Source organism: Oncorhynchus gorbuscha, unplaced genomic scaffold (assembly GCF_021184085.1).
Source record: "Oncorhynchus gorbuscha isolate QuinsamMale2020 ecotype Even-year unplaced genomic scaffold, OgorEven_v1.0 Un_scaffold_2529, whole genome shotgun sequence".
Lineage (NCBI taxonomy): Eukaryota > Metazoa > Chordata > Actinopteri > Salmoniformes > Salmonidae > Oncorhynchus > Oncorhynchus gorbuscha.
Genome location: NW_025747017.1, coordinates 27,529 through 44,479, shown reverse-complemented (window position 1 = coordinate 44,479; position 16,951 = coordinate 27,529). Strand labels below are relative to the sequence as shown.

The 16,951-nt window shown below is 41.8% G+C and overlaps 1 long non-coding RNA gene and 1 pseudogene across 1 annotated transcript; one reads left to right on the top strand and one right to left on the bottom strand.

Annotated features, from left to right (window-relative positions):
- Window positions 1-381: 381 nt before the first annotated feature.
- On the bottom strand, window positions 382-935 carry LOC124026048. Its single transcript, XR_006837251.1, has 3 exons — window positions 893-935; window positions 669-807; window positions 382-497 (listed from the first exon to the last, which is right to left on the bottom strand). It is a non-coding gene; the product is annotated as an uncharacterized LOC124026048 (long non-coding RNA).
- Window positions 936-1,600: 665 nt separating this feature from the next.
- LOC124026046 lies at window positions 1,601-3,762 on the top strand (annotated as a pseudogene).
- Window positions 3,763-16,951: the final 13,189 nt, after the last annotated feature.

The following is a 16,951-nucleotide window of genomic DNA, read 5'->3' as shown; positions in this document are numbered from 1 at the left end:
AGTTGATGGTGGTCTAGGGCAGCTTGATGGTGGTCTAGGGCAGCTTGATGGTGGTGTAGGGCAGCTTGATGGTGGTGTAGGGCAGCTTGATGGTGGTGTAGGGCAGCTTGATGGTGGTGTAGGGCAGCTTGATGTTGGTGTAGGGCAGCTTGATGGTGGTGTAGGGCAGCTTGATGGTGGTGTAGGGCAGCTTGATGGTGGTGTAGGGCAGCTTGATGGTGGTCTAGGGCAGCTTGATGGTGGTCTAGGGCAGATTGATGGTGGTCTAGGGCAGCTTTATGGTGGTCTAAGGCAGTTGATGGTGGTGTAGGGCAGCCTAATTCGATTAATCTGATGTTTCTTGGTGTGTGATACGTGCTACTCCAGGTGGTCCCTGAGCAGCTGTGCCTCTCCCTTAGTTTAATGATGGGTTCTCCTGGTAGTGAGGGGCCTGGTCTCCTTCACCTGCTCCACTTCAATGAGAAATGACAGGGAGATCTTACATGTACATACAATGTCTGAAAAACAACACATACAGAGGGATTACAGGTTAAAGGGATAACTCTTAATGTGTGGTCAATGAATCATCTTTCTAGCTTTGGTAAACACTTTTCCTTTTCTTGATGACTCATTGTCATCATTGACTCCATTTGTGAGATTTTTCTCAAATTTGTGGCCTAGAGCCTTACCTGCAGACATAGAACAGGATGTAGGCAGTCTGTGCAATCGCCTTCAGCACAGTGGCCTCATCTGTCCTCAAGACATGTGCGTCATCCAGGCAGAGCCACCCACTGCCACGGCTGTCCAAAACATCACTGATGTAGTGGCCTAGGGAACAAGGGAAACAAAATAGAGTGTACATTAAGCTTTCATAATTGTGTGTGCGTGCCTGCATACCTGCGTGCCTGCATACCTGTATACATGTTGTCTCCCAGATGTGAGATCACACTTGACAATCTGTAGATATTGTCTGGCTGGTGTCTCTGTAAGGAAACACATTTAATAATAGGATAGTTATCTTGTCTACAGGATAGGGGTGCCTTCTATAACTGCCTTATCTTGATCCGCCCACTATCTCAACTGGATCTTATTATCTGTTAATTATTTTTCTCTCTCTCTCTATTTCTCTCTCCCTCTCTCTCTCTCTCCTCACCACAGCGGCTGCCTGCTGCTTTTTCTCACTGTCAGCTGGTTTCTCTAGCTGCTCAGAGGAATTTGAAGCTGCTGGGGGTATATCAAATATAGTGTAAATACAAACCACAAATTGAAGTGGAAACCTATCAACAAATAAACTCTTAACTTCAGCTTCCGACTTGCTTTCCTCAACAGTCCTGTTTCATGAGAGGGTGTTCTGCATGATGTCAGTAACACAATGTCCTACCTGGTCTTTCAAGGGTGCCTTTCGGGGAGTTTGCAGGTGTGTTGTCCATGTTGTTTCTCCCCAGGGAGCTTGCCCTGTGTAAATTGATGGCATTGAAAAGAAATATCTAGTGTGTGAAAATCAAGGTGTGTGTTGGCAACTCAATGTGCAATGTCCCCAAACAGAGTGTAAACCAACCTGGCTCCATACTGGACATGGGCTGTCTTCCCACATACAGCTGGGAGGGTTATTTCTGCAGGGATGGACATGGGATCATCCACCTTCTCTGGCTCCCAGTTGCCTGCAGTAAATCGCTTGATATGAAGCATTAGGACCCTGCTCAGAGACAGACAGGCAGGCAGGCAGGCAGACAGACAGACAGACAGACAGACAGACAGACAGACAGACAGACAGACAGACAGACAGACAGACAGACAGACAGACAGACAGACAGACAGACAGACAGACAGACAGACAGACAGACAGACAGACAGACAGACAGACAGACAGACAGACAGACAGACAGACAGACAGACAGACAGACAGACAGACAGACAGACAGACAGACAGACAGACAGACAGACAGATGGATCTATTAATCTCTGACCGTACCTCATTGAAAAGGTGCCACTCTGCCTAGTGACTGTAAACTAAACAAAAATACTAACATTAGTAAATTTGTTGTATATTTGCAACAAATTTACTAATGTTAATATTTTAGTTTAGTTTACTGTAAACCCAGTTGGTCACTGCCACACCAGTCACAACTGTCAACAGATCATGACATAAATGCAAAGCATAATTTGCCATAAAAGTACCTACCATAAAAAGTACCCTCATCTCTCTCTCACTTTCCCCTCTCTCCTTCATTCCCTGTTTTCCTCTCTCCACCTCTCTCTTCCCCCTCTCCTCCCCCAGGTGGACACCCTGACCCTGGAGCTTGTGGCAGAGCGCAGCATGGCCCAGAAGAGTGAAAATGCGCGCCAGCAGCTGGAGAGGCAGAACAAGGACTTTCGGGCCAAGCTGGGCGAGCTGGAGGGCTCCGTGAAGAGCCGGTTCAAGGCCTCCATCACCGCCCTGGAGGCCAAGATACTGCAGCTGGAGGAGCAGCTGGAGCAGGAGGCTAAGTGAGAAACACAGCAACTCTCTTATAACAACTCCATACCTTATTAGACACGGTGAAATAGGAGACCAAGACTCAGGAGGAGTTCATGAGGGCCTTAGAACAAGCTCATCCCGTTGGAAGAGAGGTTATTGAATGTGATCTAAATGTTAATGTGATCAATGTAATGAGTCTGTCCTAACTGTCCTATGACCTCATTCCTCTGTCCTCCTATCAGGGAGCGAGCAGCGGCCAATTAGCTTGTGAGACGGACAGAGAAGAAGCTGAAGAAGGTGTGCATGCAGGTGGAGGACGAGCGCCGCCATTCCGACCAGTACAAGGAACAGGTGAAGAGCTTGTCACGGAAGTTTGGACATCTCAGATATTAAAGCTACAATATGTAACTTTTTGGGAGACTTAACCAAATTAACATAGACATTTGAGTTATAGATATTTAATTCTCATTGAAAACAAGTCTAAGAAGCGATATATCTGTTCTAAGTGCTCCATTTCTATGCTTTCCGTTCTTAAGTTTAGTTTTTGCGTCTTTTACTTTTGGTTTTGTACAACAGCTGAAAATATATATATATTTTTGATTATGGATTCTCTACACAATGACTGCTTGTTATGACACAAACAGAAATTAGGTGAATTCTGCATAGTCCATTTTTAAGATGTTCCACAGCTAAAGAAGGATTTCTATCCAATTCAGTACAACTTGCAAATGTGGGCCAGCATTGGATAGGTGTGAAGATTTAGGATTGGAGTCTTTCCTACAGTAGGTTCTTTCCAGTAACCACTGGACCATAGGACTGCTGAGTATTGTAAGTATTAGTATTGACTGTTCATCATTGTTGATGTCTGTTGTGACACCTGGCTGGGTCAGATGGAGAAGGCCAACTCTCGCATGAAGCAGCTGAAGAGGCAGCTTGAGGAGGCTGAGAAGGAGGCCACACGTGCCAACGCCTACCGCAGGAAGCTGCAGAGGGAGCTGGACGATGCCACTGAGAGCAGCGAGGGTCTCAGCCGTGAGGTTAACACACTCAAGAGCCGCCTCAGGTATTTAGAGCCCCCCACACACGCACACACAAACAGTTGTGTATATTGGCCAAATTGATGATCCTCGTTACTAATACCTCTCCTGGCTCCCTCTGTCCCCTGCAGGCGTGGAGTCCCCATCAGTTTCTCCTCCAGCCGCTCAGGCAGGCGTCAGCTGCAGGTGGAGGGAACATCGCTCGACCTCCTATCCGACGATGAGGTGGAAAACAAGACCACGGACGCCAATGCCAACAAGACGCCAGCAGCTCCCCAACCAGAGTAGACGCGCTCCCTCCAGCCCACACGCAGCAAGGCCTCCGCCCCACAAACCTTACCCCTGTCCTCCTAACCCCAGACACCAGCAGTGGACCCCACTACTCTGCCTTACCCCTCTATGACAAGCTGCAGGGCCAAGCAAATCCATCATCTCCTCCTTATGAATATACCGCACATCAAGCCTTGGATTCGTTTTTTAACATCAATTGCAGATAAAAGTGCATTTAAATTGTATTGGCGTCTGAGTGTGCATCGGAACTCGAAAACAAATAGCAGGAGTTTACCATAATGATGTTAAGCTACTTCCCTGGAACAGCCATTAGAATCAAACAGCCCTCTAGCTAGAATTAACCACTGTCATTTCAGCTGGTTTACTGACACACAGGTGGACGACTGCACACAAGTCGGTAAAAACATGTGTCTTTCATGATTGTACAGTATTGGACCAGGATATGTAAAACAAAGCACAGCATAAGAGAGGGAATTATTTTTAAATGGTAGCCTAAATGATGATCCCACCGAAATGTTTTCATCAAAACCACCACTGTCATAGAGATACTGCAATCCACTTAGTTTAGTATAAAAATAACTGTAGCAGGTTTGTAGGAAATTAGATTGTACCATGCCATGTTGCCTCAGCATTCCCCCTATATATATGACCAGCAAAAGACTATGTTAACTTAACCAATATAACCTTGTCCAATAACCCACCATTTTATATTTGACATATCAATCTACTTTAAGTGGTGTACGATAATGTGTGGAATTAGGTTTGTCAGACTTGGAGCAAAGGCCTTTTTGTTAGACAGACAGCCCAAATGTGTGCTTGTCATACTATAATATTGCAATGTATAATTCTGGCTATCCAGTTATGTTTTCTGTACCATGTACAAAATACTTAAGTCAAAAAGGTCTCTTTGACATCTCGTGTCACCTTAATTTCAATGCATTACAAATGGCTGAATAATATTAGCATGATTTACAGAAGGGTAAATCAGATCACACCCTGACCAACCAAAACATAGAAACATACAAGCAAACTATGGTCAGGGTGTGACAGGTTCAGGGAAGAGCAATCGATCAATTTGAATATGCACACTTGTTGATGTCTTGATTATTAAATGTTAAACATAAATGACCATTTTGTAAATGACTAATTACATATTTGAGGCATTTATTATTTTAAATCGTAAAAAGTTTGGGGAAAAAAGGTTTATCTGTTTCTCTTGAAAGACACTTCTCAATAAAGACATGAGGAGAAAACAAGTGTATAGTGTTTGAACCAGTTTCATAGCTTTAGTGTCATATTATACCATAAGCACCTCTCCCATGGTGTTGGTGTGAACCAGTGTTATAACAGAATGATTTATGGAGCCTTCTGTCTGCCAGGCAGAAAGTAGGATTTCATTGGGTTCAAAGCTTTAACATCCTGAAGGTTGTTATTATTAGTGGACTGGCTGTTGACGACCAGGTATTCATCATCTCCTTGTATTTCTAGACTTTTTTTGTTGTTGTTGTAAAAGACCAATAAACATATCCATTATAAAAATTATTTATTTTCTTCTATATTTCTTGTGCAACACATTGATGTCCTCTTAGTCTTTCCCACAGTAGTTGTGGGTCAAGACTGTCTCCAAACTGATATGTGATGTATGGTCTATGTTACATTGCCATTCATTGTTCCCTTACTTCATTGTATTTGTGGTTACATTAAAACCCTGAGGGAGTGTGTAGATAGACTGTGCACAGACACACAATATTGTTCTAATATTAACTTTTTCCTCTTTTTACCCAACATGAATGAATGATAGAGATGGCCTCTTATACAGTGCATTCAGAACGTATTCACACCCCTTGACCTTTTCCACATTTTGTTACGTTACAGCCTTATTCAAAATGGATATAAAAAATCATCAATCTACACACAAATACCCCATAATGACAAAGTAAAGACAGGTTTTTAGACATTGTAGCAAATTTATACAAAATAAAAAAACAGAAATACTAGTACATGATTGTACATTGTTTGGAACGGCACACACCTGTCTATTTATTTGATTTATTTTTGATTTCACCTTTATTTAACCAGGTAGGCAAGTTGAGAACAAATTCTCATTTACAATTGCGACCTGGCCAAGATAAAGCAAAGCAGTTCGACACATACAACAACACAGAGTTACACATGGAGTAAAACAAACATACAGTCAATAATACAGTCTAAACAAGACTATATACGATGTGATCAAATGAGGTGAGTTAAGGGACGTAAAGGAAAAAAAAGGCCATGGTGCCAAAGTAAATACAATATAGCAAGTAAAACACTGGAATGGTAGATTTGCAGTGGAAGAATGTGAAAAGTAGAAATAAAATAATGGGGTGCAAAGGAGCAAAATAAATAAATAACATAAATACAGTAGGGAAAGAGGTAGTTGTTTGGGCTAAATTATAGGTGGGCTATGTACTGGTGCAGTAATCTGTGAGCTGCTCTGACAGTTGGTGCTTAAAGCTAGTGAGGGAGATAAGTGTTTCCAGTTTCAGAGATTTTTGTAGTTCGTTCCAGTCATCGGCAGCAGAGAACTGGAAGGACAGGCGGCCAAAGAAAGAATTGGTTTTGGGGGTGACCCTAGAGATATACCTGCTGGAGCGCGTGCTACAGGTAGGTGATGCTATGGTGACCAGCGAGCTGAGATAAGGGGGGACTTTACCTAGCAGGGTCGTGTAGATGACATGGAGCCAGTGGGTTTGGCGACGAGTATGAAGAGAGGGCCAGCCAACGAGAGGGTACAGGTCGCAATGGTGGGTCGTATATGGGGCTTTGGTGACAAAACGGATTGCACTGTGATAGACTGCATCCAATTTGTTGAGTAGGGTATTGGAGGCTATTTTGTAAATGACATCGCAGTAGTCGGGGATGGTAGGATGGTCAGTTTTACAAGGGTATGTTTGGCAGCATGAGCGAAGAATGCTTTGTTGCGAAATAGGAAGCCAATTCTAGATTTAACTTTGGATTGGAGATGTTTGATGTGGGTCTGGAGGGAGAGTTTACAGTCCAACCAGACACCTAGGTATTTGTAGTTGTCCACGTATTCTAAGTCAGAACCGTCCAGAGTAGTGATGTTGGACAGGCTGGCAGGTGCAGGCAGCGATCGGTTGAAGAGCATGCATTTAGTTTTACTTGTATACTTCTAACTCTCCCCACCTCCCTTCCCCAGCCACCCTCACCCTCCTCCCCTCTAGGAGAGCATCCAAACTGAACACAATGGGTCATCCAGTCATCCTCCATGCACCAGCTCCAGGCTGCAGCCAGCAGTCATTCAAAAAGTGTCATCCAGGGGATCACATGACCCTTGAACGAGATGGCCGTGTGAACTAAGAGCTCCGCACAAGTAGATTCCAATTCCTAATCTTACCTCCACTTCAAGTTTAAACTCCTTTAGCTTTAGTAAAAAAGTAATGGCGGCTACAAAAGGCGACACTACAGGTGACATTTTTACCCGGACTCGAGCATTAGCGACTAAAAAAGCCTCCAAGAAGAAGCTAGCTTCAGAAAAAGCTAGCGCCATTAGCCAGGAGCAAGAGGACCCGCTCCCCCCCGAGGCCCAACGAATGCCAACCTCACACTCTGTCGAAGACATCCTTTCTGAGTTGAGATCCCAACGTACAGAACTCAACAATAAATTAGATGCCATTAACTCTCAGCTCAGTGCGATAGGGGGCAAGGTGACAATCCTGGAAAATGCTTTGCCTGACATCAACAACAAGATAAACGCGGGGCGCCTCGAAGAGGCAGAGGGGCGAATCCTATCCATGCAAAACTTATTGACAGATGCCATGGAAACAATAGCATATAGAGAAAACAGAGGACCTGGAAAACAGGGGGCAAAGGAATAATTGTGTTCTATTAAATCTGGGCCGAAAAAGAAGAGGGAAACATGCCACTGATCCCCTACCTGCAAGACAAACTTCCCGAGTGGCTCCACCTGTCCACCGACAGGCCCAAAGAGAGAGCTCACCGGGCAATGAGGCTCCCACCAGCAGCCAGACAACCATCGCGCCCAATCACCATACGTTTCCTGAGATTCACCGACAAGGAACGAGTCCTACAGGCGGCGAAAATCAACACCATCACAGTGGGAAACGCCAAACTCACTTTACACCAGGACCTGTCAGCTGGAATACGCCGAAAGCGCCAAGAGTTTGACGAAGTGAAGAAATACTCCATTGACCGAGGTATCTTCAGGGGATTCAAGTACCCAAACGAGCTCAGGATTCTTCACCAAGGAGCCCTGCAACACTTCAAAACTCCCAAAGAGACAAAACGTTTTTTGAAAGATAATCCTGGTCAATGAGAAACGGACCAATGACTAAATGTGATTAATGCCATTACTAAAGGAGGTAAGACAACATATAGCCAATATCCAAAGACCCACCCGCCCCGCTAAATGTTATTATAGCCGTCCAATCTATATTTATGTTCCTTTAGCTGAGAGGGATGGGCTCTATAGCCTAACCTAGGCCTACTAACGTTTCAGCCTACTTTTATTTGCCCTTTTTGTTGCTATTATTACTTGTGGTTCCCTATGTCCCTTGCGGGCGGAGAGGAGAGGATGAATCTGCAAAGATGTTGAACTCTCTTACTAAAGAGATGGGACTGATAGATATCTGGAGAGAGAGCTCATCTATGGACTATACATACTACTCTAATGTCCATAACACCTACTCCCATATAGATTACATTTTTATCCCAAAGAGTTTCATAAATTCAGCCACTTGTACAATCGGACCCATAGCACTTTCAGATCATGCCTTTGTCCACCTCCGCTTTGACCTCTGCAAAAACATCCCGAGGTCAAAGAGCTGGAAATTCAACACTTCCATGTTATCAAACGAAGCGTTCCATACATTGGTAACTACATGGATAGACAACTACACACAAGACAACAAAGATTCTCCTGTTTCTCTGGCCACAATGTGGGACACTGCTAAAGCCACACTAAGAAGTCATCTAATTGCATATGCTTCCTCTAATAAAAAAGCAATGGAAGCACACATGCTAGATCTCGAGAGGGAGCTGGAATGCTGTTAAAAAGTACATAAACAATCCCCAGACAGCACCTCCTATAGCAATAGGCCTAGTAGATTACTTGCTTACCGATTTAAAAAAGAGCAGTCAGAGCGTACAATCATATGACCCCAAAAATATAAATTTAACTTTTCATGATTCTTACTGCAAACTATATACCTCTGAGAGAAAACACACGGAGGCAAAACTCCACTCTTTCCTAGAGGGAATCTCACTACCTAAACTATCAGAGACTGACCAAGAAGATCTCAACTCCCCCTTCACTCCTGAGGTGATCCTGGAGGCAATTACCTCCATGCCACCTAATAAGTCCCCAGGCCCAGATGGATTCCCCAGAGAGTTCTACAAAGCTTTTTGGCCCCAGCTCAGCCCTATCTTCATGCCAATGCTGGAGGATTTTTGCAAAAACGGAGTTCTCCCAGACTCAATGCACACAGCTCGCATTACAGTGTTGCTCAAAGAAGACAAGCACCCTCTATCCTGCTCGTCCTTCCGGCCCATAAGCTTGTTGGATTTCGACTACAAAATAATTACCAAATTGCTCGCCAAAAGACAAAACACTCTTCTTCCCAAAATAATAAAATCAGACCAAACTGGATTTATTAGAGACAGATACTCTTCTGATAACATTCGCCGTCTTTTTGATATTATTGATCAATTAAATGCACAGAAGACCCCTGTCCTGCTGGCTTCACTGGATGCTGAGAAGGTGTTTGACAGGATGGAGTGGAGCTTTCTGTTTTCAGTCAATATGGGCCCAAATTTGATTAAATGGATCAAACCACTATACTCTCATCCAAATGCCATGGTGACTACTAACGGATGGAACTCTGACAGATTCCCCTGGAATGGGGCACAAGACAAGGGTGCTCGCTGTCCCCCCTGCTCTACTTGTTGGGGGCGGAGCTTCTGGCAGAGTTGATAAGGAGCAATCCAAGTATTATGGGTGTCTCTGCAGGCGGCCTGCAGCACAAGATTTCGCTTTATGCTGATGATGTCTTGCTCTACATATCCAACCCGGAGAAATCCCTCCCTCCCATTTTAGACACAATTGCTCAGTATGGCAAGTTTTCAGGTCATAAGATCAATTTTAACAAATCCACTGTCTGCCCTCTCAATATTACACTCACCAGCTCTATGAAGACACTATGTCCTTTCCAATGGAAGACACAGGGGTTTCAATACCTTGGGATCTTCATAACACCAGATCTGAATAGCCTTTTCAAGGAAAATTATCTCCCACTCCTGGATCGAATCAAGAATGATCTCCAAACCTGGATCTCCCTCCCAATTAGCTTAGTAGGAAGAATTAATGTCATCCGTATGAACATCCTCCCTAGACTGAACTATTTATTTCAGATGATCCCATGCTATCTCCCAGTTTCCTTTTCAAAACAACTAACCAAAGCATTACCAAATCTATGTGGGGCAATAAAAAACCTAGGATCAAGTTCTCCACTCTATCAAAACATAATCTAAAGGTGGTCTTGCCCTTCCCTCCCTTCAATTGTACCACTGGTCTGCCCAAATCCGCAACATGCTAACATGGATCACAAACAGACAAGAGTCAACATGGATTCAGATAGAAGCCCAATCCTGTGGTCCATTGCCCCTAAACTCAATTATACTCATTAATCACTTTAGTGAAGTGGGAAACATAGCCAAAACCTTTGTGATTTACAGCACCCTACTAGCGTGGAGGGACTGTAAGAAATACATGGGCATTTCCTCACAAATATGTTCTCACTCTCCTATAGTAGGCAACCCAGTCTTGCCAAAAGCCCCGAGGGATGCCAACTTTAATCTTTGACATACTCTAGGAATCAGGACCTTTTCAGACCTATTTCATCAGAAAACCACTACACTGAAATCCTTTCAAGAGCTCTGCAGTGAATCCAATATGCCAAAATCCCCCAAAAATATCTTCAAATTGGACATGTAATTTCCTCATTTACTTCCATTTAAACCCTTCTTGTCACAGCACAATCCATTAAAGGCAATATATCTTATATCTATAGACTTTCTGAGAAAGGCGGCTCCGCCTTTACTCCTTTGAAAATAATCTGGGAAAAGGACCTAGGTCAGTGATGAGTTATGGGTGTTATGGGCGGAGGTTTGCAACAGGGTATACTGCTCCTCTACTAATGTAAAAATTAAAGAATCTAATTTTATTACAATCCTTTGAGACTCCATATAATGAAAACAGACATGTCTCCTAACTGTAAAAGATGTACCTCTGAAAGTGGAACCTATATGCATGTATTTTGGAGCTGTAGAGAGATTGCCAGATTCTGGCAAGCTATACATACTGCTGCACATACAATACTAGATGTACAGTTTGATATGACCCTGTGTATTTATCTTCTTAATGCCCAGCAGGACTTTGTTCTTGATCCTGACAGAGAAAAGTTTCTTATGACTATTACATACTTTGCTAAGAAATGTATTTTTCTATTGTGGGCCTCTAATACCCCTCCTAGATGTGGATTGACCAGATTGTTGACTTTCTCCCTCTTGAAAAGCTCACTTATGACCTCCACAAGAGACAGCCCAAGTTTGATCGACTCTGGTCTCCCCTACTCAACTATATTTCAAATTGGACAGAGTGAATGGGGAGATTAGGGCAATGAGCAGATACATTGTGTAAAGTACTGTAAAATCTAAAAACTAATTATTTCCTCGTCGTCTCAGCGAAGGCTAGAAATAGCTAATAAGAACCTTGTTAGTGCTGCTGAAAACTTTATATATATGTTTATTTTTTAATTGTTCTTTGTATGTATGTATGTATGTATGTATGTATGTATGTATGTATGTATGTATGTATGTATGTATGTATGTATGTATGTATGTATGTATGTATGTATGTATGTATGTATGTATGTATGTATGTATGTATGTATGTATGTATGTATGTATGTATGTATGTATGTATGTATGTGTGTGTGTGTGTGTATGTGTGTGTGTGTGTGTGTGTGTGTGTGTGTGTGTGTGTGTGTGTGTGTGTGTGTGTGTGTGTGTGTGTGTGTGTATGTATGTATGTGTATGTATGTATGTATGTATGTATGTATGTATGTATGTATGTATGTATGTATGTATGTATGTATGTATGTATGTATGTATGTATGTATGTATGTATGTATGTGTGTGTGTGTGTGTGTGTGTGTGTGTGTGTGTGTGTGTGTGTGTGTATGTATGTATGTATGTATGTATGTATGTATGTATGTATGTATGTATGTATGTATGTATGTATGTATGTATGTATGTATGTATGTATGTATGTATGTATGTATGTATGTATGTATGTATGTATGTATGTATGTATGTATGTATGTACGTATGTATGTATGTATATACATATATATAATATAAATATATATATATATATATATATATATATATATATATATATATACGTGGGGAAAAAAAGTATTTAGTCAGCCACCAATTGTGCAAGTTTGTATACTGATAACAAGTTCAAACAGGTGCCATTAATACAGGTAACGAGTGGAGGACAGAGGAGCCTCTTAAAGAAGAAGTTACAGGTCTGTGAGAGCCAGAAATCTTGCTTGTTTGTAGGTGACCAAATACTTATTTTCCACCATAATTTGCAAATAAATTCATTAAAAATCCTACAATGTGATTTTCTGGATTTTTTTTCTAATTTTGTCTTTCATAGTTGAAGTGTACCTATGATGAAAATTACAGGCCTCTCATCTTTTTAAGTGGGGAACTTGCACAATTGGTGGGTGACTAAATACTTTTTTTGCCACAATGTATATATATATGTAAAATAACTATTATTTATTATTATTATTATTATTAATGTTTTTTTAAGCCTGTCACATCTGTGAATGTGTTGTGGTGGTTGATTTGAAAAACAAGAACTTAATAAAACTTGAAATTGAAAACAAAGTGCCATCCAGAGAGATACTTATCCTGTCAAAACATTAGGGAGCTCCGGCTATTGAAGTGACTCATAGGTTGTAGCTCTATGTTGCAGATAATCATATGCATAATAAATGGATGGTCGTAACTAGGGATGCAAAGAGTCAGAAACTTTCCAGCAAATTTTCCATGGGAAGTAAAGCCGGGGATTTGGGGAATTTTGCTTAAATTCTTGGTCTTGTGGCATATTTTGGTTAAACTATTCCCGATTCAATGGAATTGCAACCCTTTGCATGCACAGTGCAGTCTTCCATCACATGTAAAGCTTATTCTCAAGATCTTGCACACTAATGAGATGCTATTGAGCCCACACTAGTACACTGTCTGAGCCAAGGACTACATGCTTTCTGGTAAGTTTTAATTACGATACTGGTTGGGGGGAATATATTTTATACGACATGATATTTTGTTATCTAGTAAATAGTAGCCTACAACAAAGTGTATTTAAATCATTTCTAATTTGTTAACAAAATCTGCTAGTTTGTTTTTGCTACCATGTGGGTTTTAGCTTGCTTGAGCCTGCTGACTGTGGAGTGTTAATTCACCCATTTCCATATATGTTTCACTTTAAAACATTTATCTTACAAAGGATTTGTTTAATCTAACTGCTTAACTATTTATCTGTTCATGGAATTCTATTTGGGTATTTATTTACTCATTTTTTTCTAATCTTTACAGGAAAATGACACGGGCGCTATCTGATGTGTGGAGACATTTTACTGCAGCTAATGTAGAAGGAAAAGCTGTGTACATGTTCAAATACTGTGCCAAATCATATGTGAAGAACGTAACAAGGATGCAGAATTATCTGGCCAAGTGCATAAAGTTCCCTCAGCGCTCACAACATGCAACCTCTGACAAAAGTCCCTCTACTTCTATTCGAGGTGAAAATGATGAATATGACACCTTATTGATAGCAAGAGCTCATGGTCCTTCTGGAATCAGAGTTTTTTTTTACTTAATGGAGGAACATAGTCAGAGAAATGCTGATGAATGTTTTGCTCGAGCTGTGTATGCAACTGGTTCACCTCTGATGCTCACAGGCAATGTGTATTGGAAGATACTTCTGAATGTTCTTCACCCAGCATACACGCCTCCAACCAGACATGCTTTATCTACTAATTTGCTGGATGAAGAGTTCAACAGAGTTCAAGTGAAGGTCAAGCAACTCATAGCGAAAGCAGACTGTATTGCAATCAACAAAATGGATACACTCTATAAGACAGCCAAGGAAAAAGTTAGGTATGTGAAGAGTCATCAAGTTATAGCAGCAATCTGCCTCATCAAGCAAAAGTGAGTAGAATAAGAGCACAACATTGAAGTTGCCCAGAAACACTCATTGGGGTGGTGTTGTCATCATGTTTGACAGTCTCCTGGAGGGGAAGGAGTCTCTCCAAGAAATGTCCATATCACAGGCTGCCAATATAGACAGCCCCATCAAGAGGATCTTCCTGGATTATGTATTTTGGGAGAGAGTGGTTAGCAGCCTGAAACTCCTGAAACCTATACCAGTAGCCATTGCACGGATTTAGGGAGACAATGCCATCCTGTCGGATGTTCAGACTCTGCTTGCAGATGTAAGAGAAGAAATCCGTATTGCCCTGCCGACTTCACTGTTGCTTCAAGCAGAGGAAACTGCAGTTCTGAAATACATCAATACATGCTGCAGTGTACATGTTGGACCCCAAGTATGCTGGGAAGAGCATCCTGTCTGGTGCAGAGCTCAACAAGGCCAATGGTGTCATCACTACTGTGTCTCACAACCTTAGCCTGAATGAGGGCAAGGTTCTTGGCAGTCTGGCAAAGTACACTTCCAAGTAAGGGCTTTGGGATAGAGATGCAATATGGCAGTCATGCCAACATATCTCATCAGCCACCTGGTGGAAATGACTTTGTGGATCTGAGGCTCTTTCTCCTGTTGCCTCCATCATCCTCCAAATCCCACCAACATCAGCTGCCTCAGAGCGCAACTGGTCCTTGTTTTGGAACACACACACCAGAGTATGCAACAAGTGGACCAATACAAGGGTTGCAAAATTGGTCGCCATCCGGGAACATTTGAGCTTTTTGAGCCTGACAACGAGCCATCCTCAACAGGGTTGGTAAGTAACAGTGAAGATGAGGCCTCAGAGTCTGATGTTCAAGAGTTGAGCATTTAGGAGGTCCAGAAAGAAGACATGGAGGCCTGAGAGGAAGACAACCAAAGTTTTAGTTTCTAAACTATCATTTTACACATGTATGTTGAAAACGTTTTTGGGAGATGCGATGGAACATTGGGGATCATTCAATAATTTATTTATTTTGTTGTTCAGTGAAATCATCCCATGTGAAGAGACAAGAGCCAACTCATTTAATTAAGTCAACTCAATTCGTAACTAAATTGTTTTTTAAATTTCTATTGGAAGAATTTAATCACTTGAAATTATGTCTACTTATGATAAGGTAAAAGGTTTATGTTTCTGTCTCCATATGATATGGTAAATATATCCAATGCAAAAAACATCTACATTTAGATGTATTAATTTGCATATATTTACGTTAATTCCCATATATTCCCGTTAATTCCCAAATATTCCCGTTAATTCCCACGGAAAGTTTCCACCTGTGAATATTCCCCACAATGTGCAACCCTAGTTGTAACCACTGCATAACAGTTTGAATCATTCCTGTAGAACAGAATGCCATCGGGGGTACGCCAAATAAAGATGTGATTAAAATTTGTAAAAAGAATTGTACAAAAAATGTTGTTTTACTTTTCTTTTTAAACTAATTCTTCACATTTTCAAACAGTTGATTTATATTTTTTCCAACAGGAATATACATCTGGGTGAGTTTTTCTCTCTCGACTGAGTAGCCTCGTTTCTCTGCCAAAAATCTGGTGTTCAGCGAAATAACACAATGTCAAATACAGGTAGCCTAGTCAAATAATTAACATCCAAACACATTAACCGTTACTCTCTTGCGGGAATTTCACTAACAGTCCTTATGTAACCAAATGTAGCTACTGCTCATTCCGTTTGCTCGAAAATGGTTAAATGGTTAAAAAAAGTAAGGCCCATAGAGACACATGCTACTACCAGCAGTACTACACCTGCACCTGTCGACTACACAAGTTGTTCTGCTTCCACAAGCACATCCAATGCCAGCATCAGTAATTCTACATTTGTTTTGACATTGCAGGAGATGTTTTGAAACAATTACTGCATGGCATACAAGCCAGTGAATTCTGTGCTACAGCTGGATGAGTCAAGAGACGTGGCGGGCCTGGCACAGCTCCTGGTAAATGTCCATTACTTTTTTGGGGGGTCGATTAAGGAAGACTTCCTCTTCTGCAAACTACTGGAAACCAGGACAACAGGAGAGGATATGTTTTAAGTACTGGGCAGCTTTGTGACATCAAATGGACTTTGGTGGTCAAGATGTGTTGGTATCTGTACTGATGGCGCAAAAATCATATGACAGGGAGACATAGTGGAGTGGTAACGCGCGTGAAGCACTGCTCCCGACGCCACTTGGGTACACTGCAGCATCCACCAAGAGGCTCTTGCTGCCAAGTGAATGCCTGACAGCTTGAAAGACGTTTAGGATACTGCAGTGAAAATGGTTAACTTTGTTAAAGCAAGGCCCCTGAACTCTTGTGTATTTTCTGCACTATGCAATGATATGGGCAGCAACCATGTAACGCTTTTTCAACATACAGAAGTGCACTGGTTATCAAGGGGCAAAGTATTGACGCATTTTTTTTTTTAATTGAGAGACGAGCTTAAAGTTTTCTTTACCGAAAATAATTTTCACTTGTCTGACCGCTTGCATGACGAGGAGTTTCTCACACGACTGGCCTATCTGGGTGATGTTTTTTCTCACCTGAATGATATGAATCTCGGATCACAGGGACTCTCCACAAGAGCGTCTGCTAAATGACTTAAATGTAAATGTAAATGTAAACTACAAAAACTCACAATCATTCTTATGTTTCATAAATGTATCATATAGTGTGTGTGTGGCAGGCTTACAATGATGGCAAAACACAACATTTGAGAGTGCGCTGACCTTTGCTTGAGGAGGTGCGCAGCTGGATGATGAATGTTTGAAGAGGTACGGGACTATAAAAAGTTTGGGAGCCACTGCTGTAGAAGACACTTGTCAGAAAGGAGAATACACGGTATAG